The 24,157-nt window shown below is 38.5% G+C and overlaps 1 protein-coding gene across 8 annotated transcripts in view; it reads left to right on the top strand.

Moving 5' to 3' along the window:
• WWP1 (WW domain containing E3 ubiquitin protein ligase 1) overlaps positions 1-24,157 on the top strand; it is a 142,349-nt gene that overhangs the window by 4,145 nt on the left and 114,047 nt on the right. For 6 of the 8 annotated variants that reach the window (XM_037050197.1, XM_037050194.1, XM_037050199.1 and 3 more), the window contains exon 2: positions 20,844-20,936. The gene's annotated coding sequence lies outside the window, so the exon portion shown is untranslated. Of the gene's footprint in view, positions 1-8,933; positions 8,963-20,843; positions 20,937-22,914; positions 23,076-24,157 lie in introns of all 8 variants that reach the window. The other 2 variants (XM_037050193.1, XM_037050195.1) reach the window with 2 other exon arrangements.

Raw genomic sequence — 24,157 nt, 5'->3', positions numbered from 1 at the left:
TTCTAGGATTCTCTCCTTCATTTTAATCTTGGCTAATGTAATTATGATGTGGCTTGGTGTGTTCCTCCTTGGGTCCACCTTCTTTGGGACTCTCTGAGCTTCCTGGATTTCCTGGAAGTCTATTTCCTTTGTCAGACTGGGGAAATTCTCCTTTATTATTTGTTCAAATATGTTTTCCACTCGTGGCTGTTTCTTTCCCCCTTCTGGTTCCCCTATAATTCGGATGTTGGGACGTTTAAAGATGTCCTGGAGGTTCCCAAGCCTCTCCTCATTTTTTTGAATTCTTGTTTCTTTATTCTTTTCTGGTGGGATGTTTTGTTCTTCCTTCTGGTCCACTCCATTGATTTCAGTCTCAGTTTCCTTTCCATCACTATTGGTTCCCTGTGCATTTCCCTTCATTTCAATTGGTTTAGCCTTCATATGTTCCTCTAATTTCTGACTATAATCAACCAATTCTGTGAGCATCCTGATCACCAGTGTTTTGAATTGTGCATCTGAGAGGTTCGCTATTTCCTGGTCACTTAGAGTTACCAGCTCTGGGGCTTTGAGTTCTTCTTGAGCCATATTTTGGACTGTTCATGCCTGTTACATATGAGGAGCAGAGCCCTAGGTGTTCACCAGGGTGGGGAAACTCGGTCCCGGGGTTGTGACACTGTATGTGGGTGCGGGGTCAAAGGAAATCAATGGTGGGTCTCGCGGTCCATCTCACTGCTCACTCCTTTGCTGGGTTTATCTGTGTGCGCCCACGAATGTGCAACCCCGCTCAGCCTGCCCCGAATCCTCACTGGGTCCACGATGCTACCCCGGCTGCCTGGGTCGCCTGGGTCGCCTGGGTCACCTGGGTCAGGGGATCCTTCCTGCCCGACCCTGCTCCGCTGCTGGCTCTGCCCCTCTTACGGGTCCTGGTTGAACAGTTCGTTGCTGTCTGACTTCCGTATAGTTCAGTTTTCTGTTCTTTGGCTGCGTCTTTGTTTACTAAACCTTTGTTGTATTCAAACTTGGTTGTGGGAGAAGGCACGGTGTTTCCACCTACGCCTCCATCTTGGTGGAAGTCCTGGACTCTTATTCTTTCCATGTGATGGAATGCTGGTGAGGCAGAGGGATGAATTGGGTGTATGGAGAGCAGGTAGTGTGATATTAGGCCAATCATTTACTTATTTCCTTTGTAATCTCAGTCTGGATGGGGGGATGGGATAGGGTAGGATGAGGTGGGGTGGGAAGAGAAGTAAATGAAATTTACTTCTGGGAAGTAAACTTCATTTACTTCTGGCATTGTGTATTTGGAATTATAGTTACAGGCATAGTTTGGAGATACTGTGGGTTCGGTTCCAGATACCACAATAAAATGAGGTTTCATCTTTTTGCTGGTGGAGGTTCTTATCTTCCAGTGGTTTAAAAAAAAACAGCAGTACCTGTGAAGTGCAGTAAAGCGAGGTATACCTGAAAAGGTACACTCCTTTTCTCTGGGTTTTGAGGAAATTATGCAAAAACACAAGGAACCAGGCACGCAGTATTTTGGTTATTTATTGCTATGTAACAAACAACCCTAAAACCAAACACAATGTTTTTCTTTTCTTTTTTTTTTAGTCATGGTTTTGCTTCCCCAAATTGCCAGGCTGGTCTCACTTGAACATTTCTGCTGGTTTTGCTGGTGGTCACTCAATTGGCCACATGCAGCTGGTAGTTCCTCAGGGTACTGGTCTCTCTCTCTGCCTGTCTCTTTTTCTTCTTCTTCCTCTTATACCATATAATCTTGTTGTCTCAGGGCCTCTTGCTCACCGGGTGGCCTTTCCAGAAGGATTGCTGGCCTCAAATGGTTGCTCAGGGCTCACAGGAGTTCAAAAGCAGTAGCAACCAGGTTTCCTTAAGCCATAGTCTTTGGAACCAGCATAACATCATTTCTGCCATATTCCATTGTTTACAGGAAGTCACAGGTCATCCCAGATTCAAGGGAGAGGGGTCAGATAAGAGTATGAATCCCAGGATTATATCAGACCTGTTTATTACATAAATGGGGCTTCTGGAAAACTCTTGGGAGCCGACACTTAAACTACCTAGTACTTTTAGTACTTTGTATCTGGGCCCTCCTTAAGGAAACAAGGAATAAGGTAATGCTCATCTCACCCAGGAACAGGTAAATTTCAACACAGGAAGCGAGGTTTTTCTCACTTTGTTTGTCTCTTGTCTTTATGTCACTATCACTTTACTTTATTAGCCTTTTTTTTTAAAGTTCAGGTTATCTAGTGTTAAGTCTAACTGGAGTGAAGGAAATGAGTGTTTTGTTTTTATAGCTTCTGAGTGGAATAAACAATCAACATCTCATTTAAAGAATTTAGGTGTGGCTTTGGATCGCTTTGAAGCATTTCATGTACACTCAAAAATGGGCTTCTGCATCCTGGTGCATATCTGCAGATTTCTGAAAATAGTTCATTGGCTGTTGTTTGAGGAATTTGATGCTTGACTATACTGAGAAACATGATCATGTAGATAGGAAGGGCTAAGACACAAAGGATAGAAGTATGTTACAGTGTTTCTCAATGGCTCTCCTCTCTGCTTTAAATTATTTGGGTAGTTTAAAAATGTACTAGCATTGACAGAATTGTAGGTATGGGAGGTCTTTATTTAAGAAATATAAGTTCTTATAATACCTGTTTAGCATACCCATAATTTTGATTAAATAAGATGGGAGAAAGCAAACTGTTGAGTCCTAACTTAAGATGGATACTCTGGCCATGTAGCATCCCCCACATTTCAAGATGTCCTACACTTGTATGTGTTTAATTAGTGTGGGGCAGAATGATTAGTTAAATGAACTTAAATTAGGACAAACTTTACGTTAAGAGTGAATAAGACTAAATGATTCTACACTTACAGTTGAAGAACTGAAAAGGTAGGCTGTCATTTGGGATAAGAGTTGTAGCTTTAAAGTCAGGTAGAACAATGTCTGTCAATACTGCCTAATAGTGTTGTCTCAGTTTTATCTTCTGTCAAATGTAAAGAATATCTTCCTTGCTGGATTTTTGTAACAATTAATTGAGATAATATTTGTAAAGCAGAAGGTGTAGTCCCTGGGACATAAGTAGCCCTTAAACCATTTTTATTGCCTGTAATTCCTTATTAAGTTGAAAAATTAAGTAAGTCCACTTTTCTGGGAGCCACTCATTTCTCCAAGACAGTTATTTTGGCATGAGTGGAGCTATATATCAAATCTTACCTAATGTGAAAAGTAACTTGCTAAAATGAATCAGAAAGAGACCCAATGTGGCTGAGCTGGTGAGGGTTTGTCTGTGCAGTCTGGGAAGGAGATACTGTTAACACCATCATCACAGTTATCTAGGATTTTGTTAACCATAGGGATTGTTGAGTACCCATTCGAGATATATGGTATGGTCCCTGACTGTAGGGATTAAGCATTTCATGTTTAATGAATAACTCAGATGTTAGTTTGAGAAGTGCTGGAAGAAACTAAACCTGTATTTTGGAGTTCTGGTGCTCCTGGAGACTACTTTCTAAACTACAGCTCATGAAACACACTGTGTGATGTAAATACAAAGATAAAGATAGCTTAACATCTGAACCTTTCAGATGTCTAAAGAGGCTTAAAGTAATTGCCCAGGACATTTATGAAGAAACCTCGGAACCTAATACATTGTAATTTCAGTAAGGATCAGGCAAGAGAAGTGATCCATCAAGAGGCATCCCTCAGGTTCGCTCGTCCAAACAATTTCCCCATACTTCTCCAAAAGAAAGTCTTTTGAATGAAAACATTTCTTTTTAAAAAATGCCCATGAAAACAGTTAAGTTAGACATTGTGATTAGTTATCAGATAATGTGCTTTTCACTTTGCTCAGATAAGCTACTCAAAAGTAGAGATTCTGTGAGTGAAGTGTGTCTGATGTAGAATTTGGTTTTAGGGTAGAAGGAGGTAGGATGCCTTGATCTACCTGTTGGGGAAGCCATTGCTTAGCAGGTGGCACTGATTTGGGAAGAAAGTCATGAGAAACAGTTTAAATTTTAAATAGATTAATGAAAAAAACCCCAAAACTTGAAACTTGTTTTCTCTGAGTTTAGTTTAGGGCAGTAGTGGTGACAGTCTGTGTCTGTGTCGCTTAAACCCTTTTCAGTTCTGTGACCATAGCTGTCATTGGAATGGTAGATCTTTCGACTGGGGCTGTTACTAGAAAAACTTAACCTATGTTTATATCAGCCTATGTTTAAGTTTTAAGAAAAACTTAACCTATGTTTATATTTTTATCATGTTAATACATTTTGTGGTAAAAAAAAAAAAAAGCCAAACCTCCAATTCTGTCTAAATTTGAGTGTAAAGGATTAGTTGACATTTGTTTGAGGAACCTATTGTTTTGTGTGTCTTCACAGACTTTATAGCCGGTAGTTTGGAGAGAAAAACAATAAATTCATCTCTTTTCCTCTTGTGAGCAGTGGAATATGGCGTGATTATTTAGATGTGAAGATGCAGAAGGAAACTATACATTGTATCCTTTTCCTAGGGTACAAGTTTTGGTGATTTTAACTGTTTTAAAACTTTTTTTGTGTGATTAATTTTTTATTAAGTGTGGCTATTAAAAGAGCTCAGTCCTTAAAGTGAGACATCGAGATTTTCTGGCACTCATTTTTGGCTGAGTGAGCTTAGTCATGTTCACTTCAGATTAAGCCCTAGTTTTAGTATATGTAAACAACATTCACATGTAAAGTAGTAATAATACATTCACAGATCTATTGTGTGACTTAAACCCGACACTTGGTATTGAAAATATTCACTAGGATGGGTTCATGTTAGCTTTTCATTGATGTCAGACATGTTTCAAAATTACTGTTTCTTAATATTAGAAACATAATACACTCCATATACTGTGTTACAAGAAGCTGGATTAAAGTCTAGGGCAGTGTCCTGTACTTTCTTTGGCAAATGTTTGTTAAGTGTAGGTAAATAAGGGCACAATAGCCACATGTCTGGTCAGATTTTGCCAGTTCCTTCATACCTCATTTTGCCAATGAGGTATGAAGGAACTTTAAGTTTTTAGAGCTTTTGGGGTTTTGGATTGATAGGTAAAGGATTGTGTTCCTGTATTTTAAGCATGAGAAGAAATGCATTATTGAAGGAGCATATTTTTTTAATTTTAATTTTTATTTAATTCTTGTTCAAGTACAGTTTTCTGTCTTATATTCCCAGCCCTGCCCCCTGCAGTGCTCCCCACCTCCCTCCCATTTCCGCCCCCCACCTTAGTTATTGTCCATGTGTCCTTTATACTTGTTCATGTGAGTCCATCCCCTTTTCCCCTATGATTTTCTCCCCTGTCCCCTCTGGACCCTGTCAGCCTGTTGCGTATTTCAGTGTCATTGGTCATATTTTGCTTGCTTGTTTGTTTTGTTGCTTAGATTCCTGTTAAAGGTGATATCATATGCTAGTTGTCTTTTACCGCCTGGCTTATTGTGCTCAGTATAATGCTTTCCAGTTCCATCCATGATGTTACAAAGGGTAGGAGCTCCTTCTTCCTTTCTGCAGCATAGAATTCCACTGTGTAGAGCACGGGCCTGCGAACCAGAGGATCGAGGTTCGATTCCCAGTCAGGGTACATGCCTGGGTTGCAGGTCAGTTCCCAGCAGGGGACACATGATATACATTGTGTGTCCTCGGCAGAGGCAACCATACATTGATATTTCTCTCCCTCTCTCCTTCCCTTCTCTTCTAACAATAAATAAGTAAAATATTTTTTAAAAAAAAGAATTCCATTGTGTAGATGTACCATAGCTTTTTGATCCAGTCATTTACCGATGGACATCTAGGTTGCTTCCAACTCTTGGCTATCGTAAAGTGTGCTGCTATGAACATCGGGGTGCATAGGTTCTTTTGGATTGCATAGGTTCTTTCAGGGTTCTTAGGATATACTCCTCATAGTGAAATTGCTGGGTCAAAAGGCACATTCATTTTTTTAGTTTTCTTAGAAAATTCCATATTGTTTTCCATAGTGGTTGTACCACTTCGCAATCCCACCAACAGTGAACTAGGGTTCCCTTTTCCCCACAGCCTCTCCAGCACTTGTTGTTTGTTTCTTTGTTTATGATAGCCATTCTGACTGGTATAAAGTGGTATCTCATTGTTTTTTTAATTTGCATCTCTCTGATAGCTAGCTATATTGAGCATCTTTGCATGTGTCTCTGGATCCTCTGTATGTCCTCCTTGGAGAAATGTCTGTTCAAGTCTTTTGCCCATTTTTTAATTGGGTTGCTCGTCTTCTTTGAGTAGAGTCATGTGAGTTCTTTGTATATTTTGGAGATTAAACCTTTGTCTGAGGTATCATTGGCAAATATGTTTTCCCAAGCTGTTGCTTTTCTTTTTATCTTGATACTATTTTCCTTAGCCATGCAGAAGCTTTTACTTTTTTTTAAAAAAAGATTTTATTTATTTATTTATCTTTAGAGGGGAAGGAGAGGGAGAGGAACATCAATGTATGGTTGCCTTTTGTGCATCCCCTGCTGGGAGTTGGCCTGCAGGGAACCAGCCTGCAACCCAGGCATGTGCCCTGACTGGGAATCGAACCGTGATCCTCTGATTCACAGGCCTGCGCTCAATCCACTGAGCTACACCAGCCAGGGCTAAAAGCTTTTACTTTTGATGAGATCCCATTTGTTTATTCTTTCGAAGGAGCAAAATTTGAACTATTTAATTGATTATCTCACTTAGGGAAGTTTCTGTGTTTTGATTTATAAATTTGCCTCTAAGAGTGAGGATTTCCGATGAAAGTTTGTACTTGGCAGCATGTTTTAGAATTCTCAGTACTTGCTCAGGAAGAATATTTTTAAATAGTAAATTAACACCATGTGTCTGTTACTTGAATAAACTTAAAAATATCTTGAAATTGTGCATTTATAAGAAAAACTTGAGCAGTACTGTATTCCTTTCAGATGCCTGAATGTAATTTCAGTCTGATCCTGCTTCAGATGAAGGGTTTACAGCAGGGTCTGTGGCTGCTGTTGTCTGTATTGTTATGGAAGGTACAGTAGGTGGCTCTGCTGGGTGGCTCTGCCATAGATAGGCGTGGAGGTTGTGACAAGGGTGGCTGTGGTGCTAGAGCCTGGAGGAAATTAGCACTGGTTCAGATGCTAGATGCAATGCTAGTTCCCCCCTTCATATTAGGAGCCTCATTTTACAAATAAGAAACAGAGTGGCATGTACACAGAAAGTAGAGTTGAGGCTTGTACCTAGGTCCTCGGACTCTGAAAGCTGTCCTCCACATCATATTACCCCAACATGGTTTTCTCAAACTAGAAATTGGCACTTTGGAATAGGAGAGTTCACAGATCTCTAAGGCTGCTTAAATGTGGGCAAATTAGAATCCTTAATGTCTTTGGAAACATTCAGGAAGTGTTTTGGATGAATGTCAGGCTACTCTTGTGACCACTGCAATGCAGAGGACAACTAGCCTCACCAGTAGGCCTCACATCTTGAGGCTTTTGACCCTGAAAAAGGGTCTCACCTCTCAGCCTCAGCTCTAGGCTTTCATGATTCTGCTTTCTGCTGCTTCATGAGATGGAGCAAGTACTGGGTATTTGAATACCAAAATATTAAAAATTTTTGGATTTGAAGGAAAAAAAGTCTGGTAAGCAAGACTAATTATTAAAATACCATAAATAATTGGTCATTTGAAACCAATGACCAGTTATTTATGGAAATGTTTATGTCATTTTGAAGTATGAGATTGTAATAATATAACTACATGAAGTTTGATCTTTGCAAAGTAAGAATGTTATGTTGGCCTGTATGTTTTTCCCAGAACATGATTATTATGTAATGATGGAAATGGTTTCTTAAATCATTATGGAAATGATTTCTTAAAAAGTTCCTACAGCTTACCTCCTCTTCACTCTTAATGTGTTTACACTCTCACATGTTGTCATTTTAAAGATTACTTATTCTTTCTCTTTCAACCTCAAGAAAAAGCATTTTCAATGACTAGCTTAAAAGCCTCTCAAAATCACCCTACTGTGAATGTTTATGTGAAAAAAATAAGTGAATAGAAACATCTGATTGATGTGGCAAACTGCTCATTTTAAGGCATGGGCTTAGCTCGGCATTTCTTGTTTTATATTCTGTTTTTGCAGGGTAGATGTGGCGAAAAGAGCATTGGGTTTGAGCCCAAGGATTCTGGGTTCAAAATCCTGACTCACTAGTTTTGTGGCCCTGGGCACTTTTAGTTCCTGAACCTTAATTTTCCTCATCTGTTAGTAGGAAAAATCAAGACTCTGAAGAGTAATTATTAACATTAGAGATAGTTTTTTATAAGACGACTGACAAATAATAGGAGCCCGATAAGCAATCGCTATTTTTCTTACTATTTTTGGAGTCAGACTTGATTCAGATTCCAGGTTTAAGACTGGCTATGTTTCTGCATCACTTACATACCAATTTAAGTGCAGGTGGTCTCTAGAAAGGTATGTTCTGTTGTCTGCTCTGGGCAGGGAGTATTTACAAAAAGGCAGGGAGTGCTTTTTATATATTTGGTTGATTCTGTAAGTTTGGAACCCAAGTTTTAAGATGCTTAATGATATTTGAATCTTGTTTCTTAATTGACATGCAGCACAGACATGGGAAACCTGTGTCTACTGATAACCACTAAGGCGTGAGGAAAAGTACCAAATGCAACAATATTTGCTTGAAAAGTTTTGGTATTTTGCCACTGTAAACATAATGTTGCATATTATAAGAAATGGAGGACATTATTAGTAAAAAAAAGATCTGATTCTCATGGCTGATATTATTTGGCATTCTTCTCCATTATCAATGTAAATAAATTTACCTTTTGAAACAGAAATAGGAATCATCTTTCTCAATTAACAATAATTAGGAAAAATAAAGTGGTTCAATGCATTATAAGTAAATATGTATTTCATTTCTCTGTTATGACCTAAGGAAGAAGGGGATGGATCAAGCAGAAAAGGAAAGGTAAGTGTGATAAAAGACAAAAGTAGTGCCTATGTTTTTTGTTTTGTTTTTAGAGACCATAACTGTTTGTCTTTAGAATTAGAACAGTTTGTGCTAAATTTGATAAAAGTATTTTTCTCCTCACTAATGTTTCCTAGTAAAGCACAAACATTTTTGACAACCCTTACTTACAAGGAAGGAAAAATTTTTTTTGGTAAGCTGGTACAATGTATTTAATTATATATTTTTAAAAGGTGCATTTGTTTTTGAGCAACATCACCATCTTTTGGTCTTGTAGAATATTGTTGCCAGGCCTATGTTTTACAACTGAAAGCATAAATTGCTCTGACATTGGCCAAGGAATAAGTCTAGTTTGTAATGGGCAGTTCTTGCTGTAAATGGAGGGTAGGGAGTAGAAAATAAATTTATTTTTACACTAGGATTGCAACTTTGAAAAAAAATGTGTACTGGAGGAAACTAATGGTATTAAAATGAAAACAGTTGTCAGTTTGGTGTCATTATGCATGATGGCTATTATTTCATGTTTCATGAAATATGCAGTAATTTTAGTCAGGTAAGTTTAAGCTAGAAAGTATGATGTGTTCTGTGCTCCATTTCTTATTTAGTAAGATTACCCAGGCCCAAAGAATTCAGATGCCATGTCTCACCACCAGCCATTTAACAAGGTTGCTTTTGTCTAGGACAGTGTTATCTGAACTGGAAGCTCTTAGAGGACTATTTTCTGTATTTGTAATTTCTTTTTCTATTTTGTTGACAATTTTAAAAAATAATCAGTTTGAGGAGCAAGGTAGTTTATTTAATAAAGCACCTGAAACTAAATAAGGTTCTCTGGTTTCAAGCCTCCTTGATGTTTTGAGATTCAGTTGGCACTAAGAGTTCTTTGTTAGCAGACAGATATCAAACACCCATGGGCAGCAGGCTATAAGGGAGGCATGTGGATACAGTGGTGAGGATTTGTCCTGTACTTTTGAATTTACAGTTAGTATGTAGTGATGAAAATAAAGCTATCTTCATGAATATACAAGTTTGAAATGGGATATCTGGATAAAATAGATATAATTTATTGAATATGTACTATTTGCCAGGGACCATGCAAAGTACCTTTTCTTAGTGTCAGAACTTTCTTTTAGATTTGTGCTTTGCTTTTCTGGGATCAATGCATATGCACACAAAGAAGTGTTTGTGGCAACCCTGAAACATCTCTGGAATAGGTTTCCTTGTACTGTAGAAGTGATTCTGTTGTTATAGGTCTGGTAGGCTTCTATGACTTGGTCTTGGTAGCTCACCACTATTTATAATGTTTCTATGGGAAAATTGGTACCCTAGTCTAAGCACCCATTATTCCCCCAGACTTTTCTAAAAGTCCACTTGATATATGATTTGGGTATTAGTATATGACTTCTGAATTATTTTGAATAATTAAGGCTAGAAAATGTCAAAGTTCAATGAGCTTTTCTCTTGTTTATATACTTGTGGCCATTTCACTATTTAGTAAGTCAAGTGAGCATTTTAGATAACATTCACTTTTTTATTACACACTTTTTTTATCCTTACCTGAGGACATGCTCATTGATTTTTTAGAGAGGAGGAGGAGAGAAATATCAACCTGTTTCCTCATATACATGTCCTGATTGGGGACTGAACCTGCAACCCAGGCATATGCCCTGACTGGGAATCAAACCTGTGACCTTTTGGTTTATAGGATGATGCTCCAACCAAGGAAGCCACTCTGGGCAGAGTTATTGGACACTTTTTCACTGAGCATTTATTTTGGATTGTGGAGATGAAATCACATTGATCAGGTGGACATGGACTTGGAGCTCAGAATTAGCAGGGCAAAGATGGGAGATGGTATAGGTGGTTTATAGTCCCACTTGTACAGGATTTTCTTTGTAATGTTTTAATTTTATTGAAGTTTTACTTCTATGCTATAAAGGTACATTTTTTAAAACCTAGCCACTCTGTTTTCATAAGATTGTTTTATTAATTGTGAATCTTCATTTAATAGATATTTATTAAATTGTTAGGAAAGACTGAAACTGGGCTAGGGGCTGGAATTATGAAGATGAGTTGTACACCCAAAGGTGGACTTAGCAGGTACCAGAACCTTGACATAGTGAATTCTGCTCCCTGGCATCAACCCCTGCACAGAAGTTCCTCCACTGTAGTCACCACTATTCCTTTTAGCCAGTCAGCCTGACGGTCAGTCCCTTTCATTGAGGTACCAAAGCAATCAAGGCTTAACTACAACAGGATGCCACATACAGCCCACACAAGGGACACACCCAGAGCACTGACTCAGGTGACCAGGGAGATTGTACCACTGTGTCCTTCAAGACACCTACATGAGACCACTCTGCCAAGACTGGGAGATGCACCAAATAGTTCTAATACATAGAAAACAACACAGGGAATCAGCCAAAATGAGACAGATACATACGTCCCAAATGAAAGAACAGAACAAAATTCTAGAAAAAGAAATAAAATGGAGACAAGCAATCTACCAGATGCAGAGTTCAAAACACTGGTTTTATAAGGTACTCAATGATCTCAGAGAAACTTCAAGAGATAGAGAACATAAAATAGAACTAGTCAGAAATGAAGATTGCAGTACAACTAATGGTCAAGATGGAGATGTACTCAGATGTGGCTTAACTTTTCACACAACCACATCAGAATTACATCAAAAATATAGAATAACCATCACTAAGAGCAGTCAGAAATCAAGGTGAATGGAAGTCTGACAACTATGGAATTAAAGAAACTACATCCATCCACACAAGTAGGAGATGTGTGGACATGGAATGGTCTGGTCCCACAATTGTGTGGTGGATAAAAATTTGAGAGGGATATCTCTGGAATGAGGAGTCCCAGCCCCACACCAGGCCCCCCAGCCCAGGTTCCAGTGCCAGGAAGATAAATCCCCACAAATTCTGACTGGGGATTGAGTCAGTGGGGGAAATAGCTAGAGCCCCAAGCAGTTCTTAGAGAACCTTCACACAGACTCACCTACTCAGACTCACTCACTCTAGACTCCAGCACCAGAGTCGCATCTTGAAGGGCACAAATGCTATACAGGGAAAAGCTGAAGTTTGGTATCAGGGCAAGCAGATGCCATTATCCCTTTTCTAAACTCTCCCCACATAGCTGGAAAGCTGGTGCCTATCTGAGACTCTATCAGCCTGGCTAACACTGTTTGACCAACCTTGAAGATCCCCAGAGACTCTGCACCACCCAACTTATGACCCACTCTGGCTGCTTTTCCATATGAGTGGCTGGTATTGGCTCATGCTTCACAACTTCCTAAATCATACCAAACAAGCAACAGCTGCCTTCAGTGAGCCCCCAGGCCTGGCACCAGTGGCAGCCAGCTTTGATTCACAGCTTGGCTTTGCCTGAGAATATCTGAGCCCAGCACAAGTAGAGCCATCTCAGATTGCTTTATAGCTCAGGAACGGTGCCCTGGGTAAAACACAGGTAGGAGTTGACCTTGGCCTGCACCACCTGGAAAACCCCAGGGCCAGCACACAGAGTGGATAGCTACAGACCATCACCTGCCCCTGAACAGCTGATCCTCCATGGAGGGTGGAGGTTGGTGGTAAGTGGTCACAACCAGTCCTTGCAGCCAGCTGGCCTGGGTAAATTCCTCCCATTGATCTGCCAACAGCAACCAAGGTTCAACTGCAAAAGGAGGCTGTGCTCAGCCTACACAAAGGGTATACTTCAGGTTCCCTGCTTGGGTGATAGGGGAGGCTGTGCCGCTCAACCCTAAAGGACGCCCACTACATTAGGCCACACTATCAAGACAAAGTCAAAGCAGTTCTACCTACATAGAAACAAATACAGTGAGGCTGTCAAAATGAAACAAACATGGCCCAAATGAAACAGATGAAAACTCCAGAAGAAGAGCTAAGTTAAATGCAAATAAGCAATCTATCAGATGCAGAGTTCAAAACACTGGTTATAAGGGTGCTCAAGGAGCTTAGTGAGGACCTCAACAGCATGAAAAAGATCCAGTCATATTCTGACTGGTGTGGCTCAGAGGATTGAGCACTGCCCTGTAGAGCAAAGGGTTGCTAGTTCAATTCCCAGTCAGGGCACATGCCTAGGTTATAGGCCATGTCCCCAGGAGGGGGCATGAGAGTGGCAACCACACATTGATGTTTCTATCTCTCTACCTCCCTTTCCCTCTAAAAAATAAATAAAATCTTAAAAGATCCAGTCACAATGAAGGATGCACCAACTGATATAAACAACAAATTATGAGAAGACAACAATAGAGTGGATGAAGCTGATACTCACACCAATGATTTGGAACGTAAGGAAGTGAAAACCTATCAGAACAACAAAAAGAAGAAAGAATCTAAAAAAATGAAGGTAGTATAAGCAGTCTCTGGGACAACTTTAAGAGTTACAACATCCTCGTCATAGTGGTACCAGCGGGAGAAGAGAAAGAACAAAAAATTGGAAATCTAGTTGAAAAAATAGTGAAATAAAACTTCCCTATTTTGATGAAGGAAACAGGCATGCAAGTCTAGGAAGCACAGAGAGTCCCAAACAAGATGGGTGCAAAGAAGACCACTCCAAGACACATCGTAATTAAAATACTGAAGGTTAAAGGTAAAGAGAGAATCTTAAAAGCAGCAAGAGAAAAGCAGTTACCTAGAGGAGAGTTCCCATGAGACAGACTGTTAGCTAATTTTTCATAAGAAACTTTACAGATGAGAAGGGATTGGGAAGACATATTCAAGGTCATGAAAAGCAGGGATCTACAGCTAAGATTGCTGTACCCAGCAAAGCTATCATTTAGAATTGAAGGGCAGATAAAGAGCTTCCCAATCAAGAAAAACCTAAAGGAGTTCATCAACCAACTGTTAGTATATGAAATATTAAAAGGACTTAAGAAAAATATTAAAACTGAACAACAAAATGGCAATAAATACATATCTATCAACAATTGAATCTAAAAATCAAGCTAAGCAAACAAGAAGAACTGAGACAGAACCATGGATATGGAGATCATTTTGTTGGTTGCCAAGTGGGATTGGAGTAGGGGAGAGTGAGTGAAGAGGTGAGGGGATTAAGAAGTCCAAATAGGTAGTAACAGAATAGGCATGGGGATAGCAAAAAGTATGGCATGTATTTTACTGTAAAGTAAATGGTGTAGCCAAAGAACTTATAAACATGACCCATGGACATGAACAATGGTGGGGAGGAATTGCCTGAGAGAATGGGGGATGATGGGTGGAGGGGGGCAAAAGGGGAAACATGAGAACAACTGTAATAACAAAACATAATTTAATATATTGATAATAATTACATCAAACTTCACTAACTAAAATGAATACATTAGATAGGATTAACAGATCAGATGAGAAGCAGAGAATCAAATCAGCAATCTGGATGACAAGGTAGCAGAAAACATCCAATCAGAACAGCATAAAGAAAAAAATCCAAAAAAGTGAGGATAGTTTAAGGGTTCTCTGGGACAACATCAAGCATAACAACACTCACATCATAGGGGTACCAGAAGGAGAAGAGAGAGAGAGCAAGGGATTAAGAGCCTGTCTGAAGAAATACTAACTGAAAATTTCCTTAATTTGGCTAAGGAAAAGGATATATATGTCCAGGAAGCACAGAGTCTCCAACCAGATGATCCCCACGAGGCCTATACCAGGACACATCAGAATTAAAGTAGCAAAGGTTAAGGACAAAGAGAAACTCTTAACAAGCAGTAAGAGAAAAACAATTACTTATGAGGGATCCCCCATAAGACTGTAAGCTTATTTCACAGCAGAAACACTTCAGGCCAGAAGGGATTAGCAGGAAATTTTTAAAGTAAGGAGAAGAAAGAGCCTGCAACCAAGGTTGCTCCATCCAGCAAGGCTATCCTTTAGAATTAAAGAAATAGCTTCCCAGGTAAGAAAAGCTAAACCAAACCAGTATTATAAGAAATGTGAAAAGATCCTCTTTAAGAAGAAGTGGAAAAATATCTTCTTTAAAAGGGAGGAAAAAAAGATTAAAAAATGTGAATAAACCCTGACTATTGTAGCTCAGTGGATTGAGTGCTGGCTTGCAAACAAGTTCTTCTTGGGGCATATGCCTAGGTTGTGGGCCAGGTCCCCATTTAGGGTGTGTTGAGAGGCAACTGATGTATGTTTCCCTCTCTATATCACTCTCTTACCCTCTCTCTAAATATAAATAAAATATTTGAAAAATATGAATAATAAAATGGCAAAAATTACATATCAAGAAGTATTTTAAATGTAGATGGATTAAATGTTCTAATCAAAAGACATAGAGTAGATGAATGGATAAGAAAATAAGATCCTTATGTATGTTTCCTACAAGAAACCCACTTGAGACCAAAAGACACAGTATGAAAGTGAAGAGATGGGAAAAGATATATAATGCAAATGGAAATTTTAAAAAAGCTGGGATAGCAATACTTACATCAGACAAAATGGACTTTAAAAGACAAAGAAGGAGCTAGCAAGTTCACTTCTGGATATTTATCCAAATAAACCCAAACACTTAATGCAAAGATATATGCACCCCTGTGTTCACTGCAGCATTTACAGTAGCCAAGATATGGAAGCAACTAAAATGTCCATGAATAGGTGAATGGCTAAAGAGCTGTTACATCTATACAATAGAATATGACTCAGCCATAAAAAAGAATGAAATCTTGCCATCTGCGATAACACGAATGAGTCCAGAGGGTATTATGCCAAGTAAAATGGTCAGAGAAAAACAAAAGCCATGTGATTTCACTGATAGGTGGAATCGAAAAAATAAATGTTCAAACAATAGAAACAAACTAATAGATACAGAGAACATTTTGTTGGTTGCTAGAAGAGAGGTGCTTTGGGGACTGGGTGGGAAAAGTGAAGGGGTTAAGAAGTACAAATTGGTAGTTACAAAATAGTTGCAGGCATGTAAAATATAAGAATATAGTCAATAATATATTAACTGTGTGGTGTCAGGTCTAGGCCAGGATGTCTAACCTTGTGGAGTCTTTGCCCCACACTGGAAAAAGAATTGTCTTGGGCCACACATAATCACAAGAAATCATACAATGTTTATGATTTTGTGTTGGGCTGCATTCACAGCCATCCTGGACCACAGGTTGGACACCCCTGGTATTGGGTGATAACTGGGTAAGTTATATAAATGTGTACTCACTATGTTGTACACCTGAAATCAATATAATACTGTATGTCAACTTATTTGAAAATAAAAAATTATTAAAAGATGAGTTGCAATAAAATTTACAGTGTCATAAGGAGATAAGTAAGGTTTCAGTGCTGGGAAACTAACTAGTGAGTGCACAACTAGAGAAATGACACTTGAGCTGAATCTTGAAGGGTTATTAGAAATTAGGATGAGGATCAGTGAAGAAGTCAATTGCAAGAAATTAGTGGGCAGCAGTTATTCAGGCATTATAAGCCATGATAATTAAGGAGGGATAAGGTTAAATTCATCAAACCTTTTAATTACTGTAGTAAGCACAAGGTAATGATACAAATGTTTATCTTATTAAAGGAAATACATTTATGTTAATTACATCACTGATAGATGGGTTATAGAGTAATTTTGAGAGCAAGAAATTCACATAGTTTGGAAATGGTTGAGAATTGGCAGTAAAAAAGGAATCTAGAGACGGACCAAGATTTAGAACTGCTAAAAGATAAATAAGTAGGTATATTAAGAATTTTATGAGTTGATTTGAGCAAGAAGCTATTAGAACGGGACAGGGCCAAGCTGGGAGTGATTAGGAATGTTTTGGGATGGGAGCCAGGGAAAGAACACAGAAAGTGCTGGAGCAATGAAGAAAATTATCTGACTGGCTGTAGCTAGAAGCTAATTGGCTGTTTGAGATTGATTGCCTTAGCATTTTGATTTCCCAACCTTGAGGCCTTCAGGTGTAGATTTGGGTTTGCTTATGTAGGCTCCATGCATGGCATGGCATTGTTAAAACTGAGAATTGTGGTGTATATGATGCATTTCAGTTTAAGATTATTATTATTTTCTTATTATCCTGATGTGGCAGCAGTTTTACATATACTTATGAGAGAAAAATTTTTGCCGCAGCCCGCTGCAGCAAGGGTGGTCGCGAGGTGAGGTGAGGGACTTAAAAAATGGAGAGGACCATAAGCTCTGCTGGCAAATGGCAACTTTATTCAAGGAACTGCTGGCTTATATGCAGAACTGCAGTGGCCTGAAGCAAGGCTATGAGGAAATGGGAACAATGTTGTTTTACAAAAGTTCGTACACTCCCGAAAGTTATCAAGAGGGCAAGATGTTCTCATATCCTGAGAACATTAGCCCAAAGATAACAGTGTCCTCATGACTATCACTTTCTTGGAACATGACGCATATGCCAAGATCTTGTTCTTTCCTTCAAGGCTGAGAAGGAGAAGGTCCGGAAGATGTCAAGATACCCACCGGCTCCAGGGACCAGAAACCAAGTCCCTCCACCATTTTCACAGTGGGGGCTCTGTCCTTGGTCCCCTGCGGCCTGGCGGGCTCCCACAAATTTTGAGATAATTATATAAAGATTTCTTCATGTAATTGAGAGGAATAACACTTAAAAATAAAAAAAAATGCAGTTTAATATAAACTCAGTGTACACAAGAAAATGAGATAGGTAAAACAAGTGTGAAGAGAATGAATCTTGTGTACAGTCTCAGTGTACACAAGAAAATAAGATAGGTAAAACAAATGTGAAGAGAATGAAGAGAAAGGGGAGATGTGAGATGTATCTAAAAAAGAAGTCTATAAAGAGGCCTGGGTTTATGTTGCTGGAAGACAAGAGTTGAAAATTGGAGGAGGAATGAAAACAGAACCAGAAGGTTTGGGAAAAGTTTATGTATTTACCTCCTCTCGTTGAAAATCTGAAATTGGATGGAGATAAAGAAGAGTAGGTGTTAATGCTGACTTAGGAAATTTAGCATTTTGAAGATAAATACATTTTTGTCATCGAAAATACTACTGTGTAATGTGCCAGAGACTTGGAAATTGACTGAAAGTGTAAAAAGATGGAGAGAGAGAGAGAGAGAGAGAGAGATGAGATTATTACATTTTATGGTTAGATGGGCATTTTTAGATTAAAATAAGCCCCCAAACTCCAATCAGCAGTTAAAGGGTACTCATGGATGCCCACCTTTATTTGTCCTCTGGGAGATATGACGAGTGCTCTTCAAGTCATTGGATGGCATTTTTTTTTGGAGGTAGTGTTCCTTTTTACCCAGTAGCACTTGTAAATTATCAGAAGGGTGATATTCCTGTGTTTTACATTTAAGAGGATTAATTAGTGATATTAATACAGAGAGGTCAGTATAGATGAGTAAAGGGTCTAAGAAATCGGCTAACTTCTACTCTAAACAGTTAAAAGTGTACATTGAGACCTCAACATAGAGCTTATCTCAAGTTGGAGGGAATGCACAGTGGTTGAGGAGAGATCCTGGGAAGAAAAGGTCTATGGGAGTTAGGATAGGACTCAAAAGTAATGTTAACATGACATTGTTAAAATTGAAAAGGACTACACTTCACCTCTTTCCCTGAGACGTGTGTGAAAGTTTGGAATTCTGAAGCTGTGCAAAGTACAGTAGTGGTGTTATTGCCAGTAGGTGCTGCTGGGACCAAGGATTGCTTGTGTTAAGTAGACAGAGTGCAGTGGTGAGATTACTGTCCAGTGACTGTGAGCAAAGGAGGGCTCCTCAAGTCCAGCTGTCCTCCATAGTAGGCAGTGGGATGGACATTGGCCAGATCCTGGGCCAGTGATTGTTGGTAGAGGCAGGAGACTTAGGTGGGGATGATGGTATGGAGTGGGGAAGAGCAGTAGGACTGTGTTGTCAGGAAGCTATTCAGGGAGTTGGACATTTCTTGGGAAACTTAGGAGACCACAGTGGTGACTGTTGGAGTTTGGCGGAAGTAATTCAATGGGCTGTGTTGGGAAAGCCTCCTACTACCTCTTCTTTCTTCTCCCCGCATACAGTCCCATGTGACATTGAGGCCTCCTGATGAGCAATTCTGATAAAATGGATTTCCCCTTCTGAATATTTAGGTCATGCAGGAATGTAAACTTGAACAGAATTATGCTTTATTATAACAGGAATCCACTAGGAAAATCTCTGAGATATATCACAAAAGGTATCTACACAGTTATAGCCATTCTGTTGTTTACTAAGGTTACCATTAGGTTACTTAGTAACCTTAGTAACTAAGGTTACTCTGGCACACTCTGGTGTGCCCAGAGCTACAGGGTTTTCCAGGGAGCAGTATTCAGTCCTGGGTGGTCTGGGCAAATCAGGACACATGGTCACTTTCTTGTGTCCTGTCCCATTTTATAAACTCATCAAAACGACCAACAGTGTCTTTCTACAAATGTTCTCTCTCTGTAGAGGTAACATTCCTATATTGTTTAAAATTAATTTCCCTACTTTGAGTTTAAATTTTTATGAAAGGCTTGTTTTCTGCTTTCAAGTTGCAGAATCAGGTATTCTAGGGCAAGGGGGCCTGCTTGGTTCATCTCTATCTCTGCCACAGTCATTGAGTTTGAAGTTTTGTGCTGTTGATGCAGTAACTTTGCTTAAATGCATGCTTTTTAACCTTCCAAGTTCTACATTAATTAGGCTAAACTTCTTCAGCACATGAGGCGTATCATCCTGTCTTATTCCTAAGATGCTTCCTGTGGATTAGTTAGCATTGTCTTCTAGTCTTGCCCTGAAGCTGGAACTCTGTCTTCTACCATTTCTGTGTTCTTATCAAGCTTACTTTACAGATAGATATGTGACAGTATTTCTCTGGCTTTTCCTGGTGTTAAAACTGTGCATGGTATGCAAATTGGGTAAGATCTGTTGTGGCTTTTTTTTGAAATTGTTGCTTCTGACTTAAGAATGACATCTGAAAGTAAGCAGGCAACTATGATATATCCTGTAAGTGAGGATTTGATTGTAACTCGAGGACTGAAAGTGTAATTTAATATCTACATTAAGGACTCTTTATTCTTCACAGTTGAATAATACTGAAACTTTATATACTCTGAGGCATTTTTAAAGGGTTGAGCTGGACGTAATCAGTTTATGTATAAATGGCCATATGTTCTGGGCATGGGTTATGACCTAAATTCATTTGGATGAATAAGCAATTTGCTTAAAGTTTGTTAAAACTCATACTTTGTTTTTTTCTTTTGCTGCACTTGACCGATAAATGGCAGAATTAGAAATGAAATCCAAATAGATTCCAGAGTCTATTCTTAAAAACTTTGTGCTGTTTCTCTCCCACAATATTTTCCTGTTCTTAACAGTACTTATCTTGGTTATGGTGCCATCAGCCACCCAGATTGTGAGGTGGGACATTTTATTCTTTCAGAATCTTTCTATTAACCCTCATCTACCCCATAATCTTCTGGTCAGAGGTCTTGTACAATTTGCAGGTTTTTTGTTCACACTACCAGTTGTCTGCCTCAGATAAATTCATTTAAACACTCACTACTAACCAAGTTATTTTTCTAAAATGCAATTGTGGCTATTGAGATCCTTCAGTGTCTATCAGTTATATTCAGGATAAACTGTAAAGTACTGTGCTTTGTATACTTTGAGTGCCACATAAACTGTTCCGTGGGATTTTATACAATTTGGACTACCCCGTTTGCTATTAGTCTTGTTACTACACACTGTCTGTCTTTCCATCCCATTGTCCAGCCATGCCAAAGTTCTCTGAATGCTCCATATTCTCCATAATTTAAGATGCAAACCTTCTTGTGATTCCTGAAGGTTGGATTAATAACTTCCTCCTGGGTGCCCCCAGTGTGCTACTTTATGTTCAGCATTTATTTCAGTAGCTGTCACACTGAAAGCTCTCTATTTGTTTACAGGTTTGTCTCACTAGACTATGAACTCCTTGAAAGAAGGAATCGTGTCTTACTCATCTTTATATCCCCAGCATCCAGTACAGTTCCTGGTACAGAGTAAGTGATTAACATTTTTTTAAAACTAAGACTATGTTTAACTGTCAACTCCATACATATTGATAATGAATTATACCTATGTAGACCTGGCCATAATGTTGTCTTAAAAAATAGGACTGTAGACTTTTAATACTTCTGAGGCTGAGCTTCCTCATGGGTAAGATGAAATAGTACCTCCCTACTTATATGGAGTTGTACTAATGCTCAAATTAAAGAATATATATAACAGTGTATTTTAAGTGCCACACACTTTATGTTATTAAATGAAGTGTGGGAACTGTTTGTTGAAATTGATAATTTTATTTGCTGTGTATCTTCCATTTTAAGGCAAGATGGTACCATTTTTGAATCATGTTTTGCAGTTTAAAATAGCAGTTACTAGTAGAGACTGTCTTAGGCAGTGTCAACTGTCTTACTGACATAGGCAGTGTCAACTGTCTTATTGACATAGGCAGTGTCAACTGTCTTATTGACATAGAACAAAGGAACAAATAGCTTGGGTTTGGGAATCTGGGAACAGAGGCAGTACAATATTTTACCTCATTGGCACTTTTTCTCAGTCTACATAGTGTTTTAAACTTCACAGTTTTTCTCAAATAACTAATCCTGTGCCTGTTTGTCTTTTTTATGCTCAGCAATTACCTTTCTATGTAATTCAGTAATATAGTCCCTCAATTTTCTTTTGGTCTACTTCCACATGAATTAATATCTTCACCTATTATTCAGTCCTCATATGCTACTATGCAGAGGAAGGAGTGTCTTTCCTTGGCAGACTAAATTCATGTCATCCTTGAAAGCTATGCTTTTCCCCGCTACCCTTCACAGGCTACACACAGACCCCTCCCCATCACACCTATAAGTTACTAATTTGTGCTTTCCTGTTCTTTGCATTCTGTGCATTCTTTAACTTTTTAAAAGTTCTGTAATTTGAACATTTCAGTTTATGTAACATGAAAGTTAATAAAAACAAGGATTTAGGTACTAACCACTCGACTTATGAACTAGGCCAATACCAACAGTTAGTTAATGGAGCACTTCTGTAACCTGACGTTCCTGTCTTTCCCCAACCCTGAAGTAACTGCTATTCTGAATTTGTTTTTTTTAATCTCCTCTTTTAAAAATAGTGTCATCACAAATGTATTTCTTTGTTTTGAGTTTAATAATTTTTGTTTATATGCTTTTTAAAACTTGCACAAGTGGTATTTTATTATAGAGGACAATCTATTTTACAAATATTTGTACAATTCCAAGAAAACATTAAAGCATCATAAAAGAATACATAGGGAAATCTCAGTGTGCACAGTCAAATTTACAGTAAGAAAATAGTGATGGAGACTTACTTTTTGACTGTGTGGATATTACAGCACCACAAAATAAAACTCCTACGCAGTGTGGAAATGTAGCAGAAACATTTCCATACACTGGCTTCTTTAGTTTGTGCAAAAACGTTTGGTTAGATTCATGGTGATGGCTTTTCGTGTGATTGGTTGCCTTTAACCTCAGCAGTTCTTCAGTGGCCTTCATTCAGTGTTTATTGGTTATATAGCTTTTGAGACTCAGGATCCACAGTGCCCCATGTTTCTGGATTTTTTTTTTTTAATCTTGGAATCATGGCATTTTTTGACGAAAATGCAGAGTGAAACATGGGATCATGACAACCACCAAAAGAATTCATTTCTTTCTCTATGAGTTGGAAGCATTTCTTGATGGCCTCAATATAGAGTGTTAAATGTTGGAGGTGGGACTGAATGAAAAGCAGTGTTAATTCTTGAAACTCCTATTTGATTTTCTTTTATCTTCACTGTTATGTTCCTGAGATCCATTTGTATTGATGCCAAAGCTCTGATCAGTCATCTCCACTGCTGCACAGTGTTCCATTACGTGTCTGATTTTTGTGTTTCCTTTTACTAAGAGTGCTTATAATTGGCAGATAGCTACAAACATTTTTATAGTGTATATCTATAATTGCTCATTGAAGGACTTGCAAATGTTCATCCGCACATGACAGTGCCACATGGTATATCTACCGGCAGGATTTTACCAATTTAAACACCTGGTACCAATGTGTAAGAGCCTCTGCTTTGCCACTTTTTGGGCCATTATTTGGTACTCTCAAAATTTCTATTTTTTACTATTCTGGTGAGTTTAAAAATGTCATCTCGTGATCTTAACTTGTATTTCTCTGAGAATCATGACATTCTACTTTTTTTCATATACTCATTGGCCTTACAAGTTTCCTTGTCTGTATAATTCCTGTTCAGGTTATTACCCATTTGCCTACTGTGTTGTCACCCTAACAGATTGGCCTATTTGCACATTAATTTGCAACCTTCTTTTCCTACTGTAAATCTTATTTAAGGCTTTAGATTTACCTATAAGTATAATTTTTAATACATCCCACAATTTTTTGTATGTGGTATCTTTGTTATCCAGTTCCCAGTATGTTTTTCTTTCTCAATACTCACCTGAGGACATACTTATTGACTTTAGAGAGAGAAGGGAGGGAGAAAGCAGGAGAGAAACATTAATGTGAAAGAAAAACATCAACTGGTTGCTTCTCATATATGCCTTGACTAGGAATCAAACCCACAACCTAGTTATGTGCCCTGAATGGGAATTGAAAATGTGAATTTCTGGTTTATGGGACAATGCTCCAACCAACTGAACCAAACTAGGCAGTTCCTAAAATTTTTAAAAGAAATGTCCCGTATGTTTTTATGACTCATGGAATATTTAGAAATATTTTTTCTTTTTTTAAAAATTATTTATTTATTTTTAGAGGGGAAGGAGAGAGGGAGAGAAACATCAATGTATGGTTGCCTTTTGTGCATCCCCTGCTGGTAGTTAGCCTGCAAGGAACTGGCCTGCAACCCAGGCATGTGCCCTGACTGGGAATCGAACCGCGATCGTCTGGCTCGCAGGTCCGCGCTCAATTCACTGAGCTACGCCAGCCAGGGCCAGAAATATTTTTTCTTTCCTATTTATATTTTTTAAATTTATCTTTTTAAAAAAAAAAAAATAATCATTATTAGTTCAGGTTCACTGTTAGTATTTTCTTTTAGGCAAAAATTCATAGGTGGTTGTGACTACTATCACTTGCATCAAATTGTGAGGCACATGTTAACTGGTTATCTTAGTGATGCTCAGTCTGATCTGTGATTTAGATAGCTTCAGCATGATTGCTTGATTTAAAAATTTCCCACCTTGATATTTGAAATTCT

The sequence above is a fragment of the Sturnira hondurensis genome, unplaced genomic scaffold (assembly GCF_014824575.4).
Source record: "Sturnira hondurensis isolate 20B ecotype Veracruz unplaced genomic scaffold, ASM1482457v3 Scaffold0006571, whole genome shotgun sequence".
Classification (NCBI taxonomy): domain Eukaryota; kingdom Metazoa; phylum Chordata; class Mammalia; order Chiroptera; family Phyllostomidae; genus Sturnira; species Sturnira hondurensis.
The sequence above is the reverse complement of the archived record's forward strand: the minus strand, read 5'-3'. Positions and strand labels throughout refer to the sequence as shown.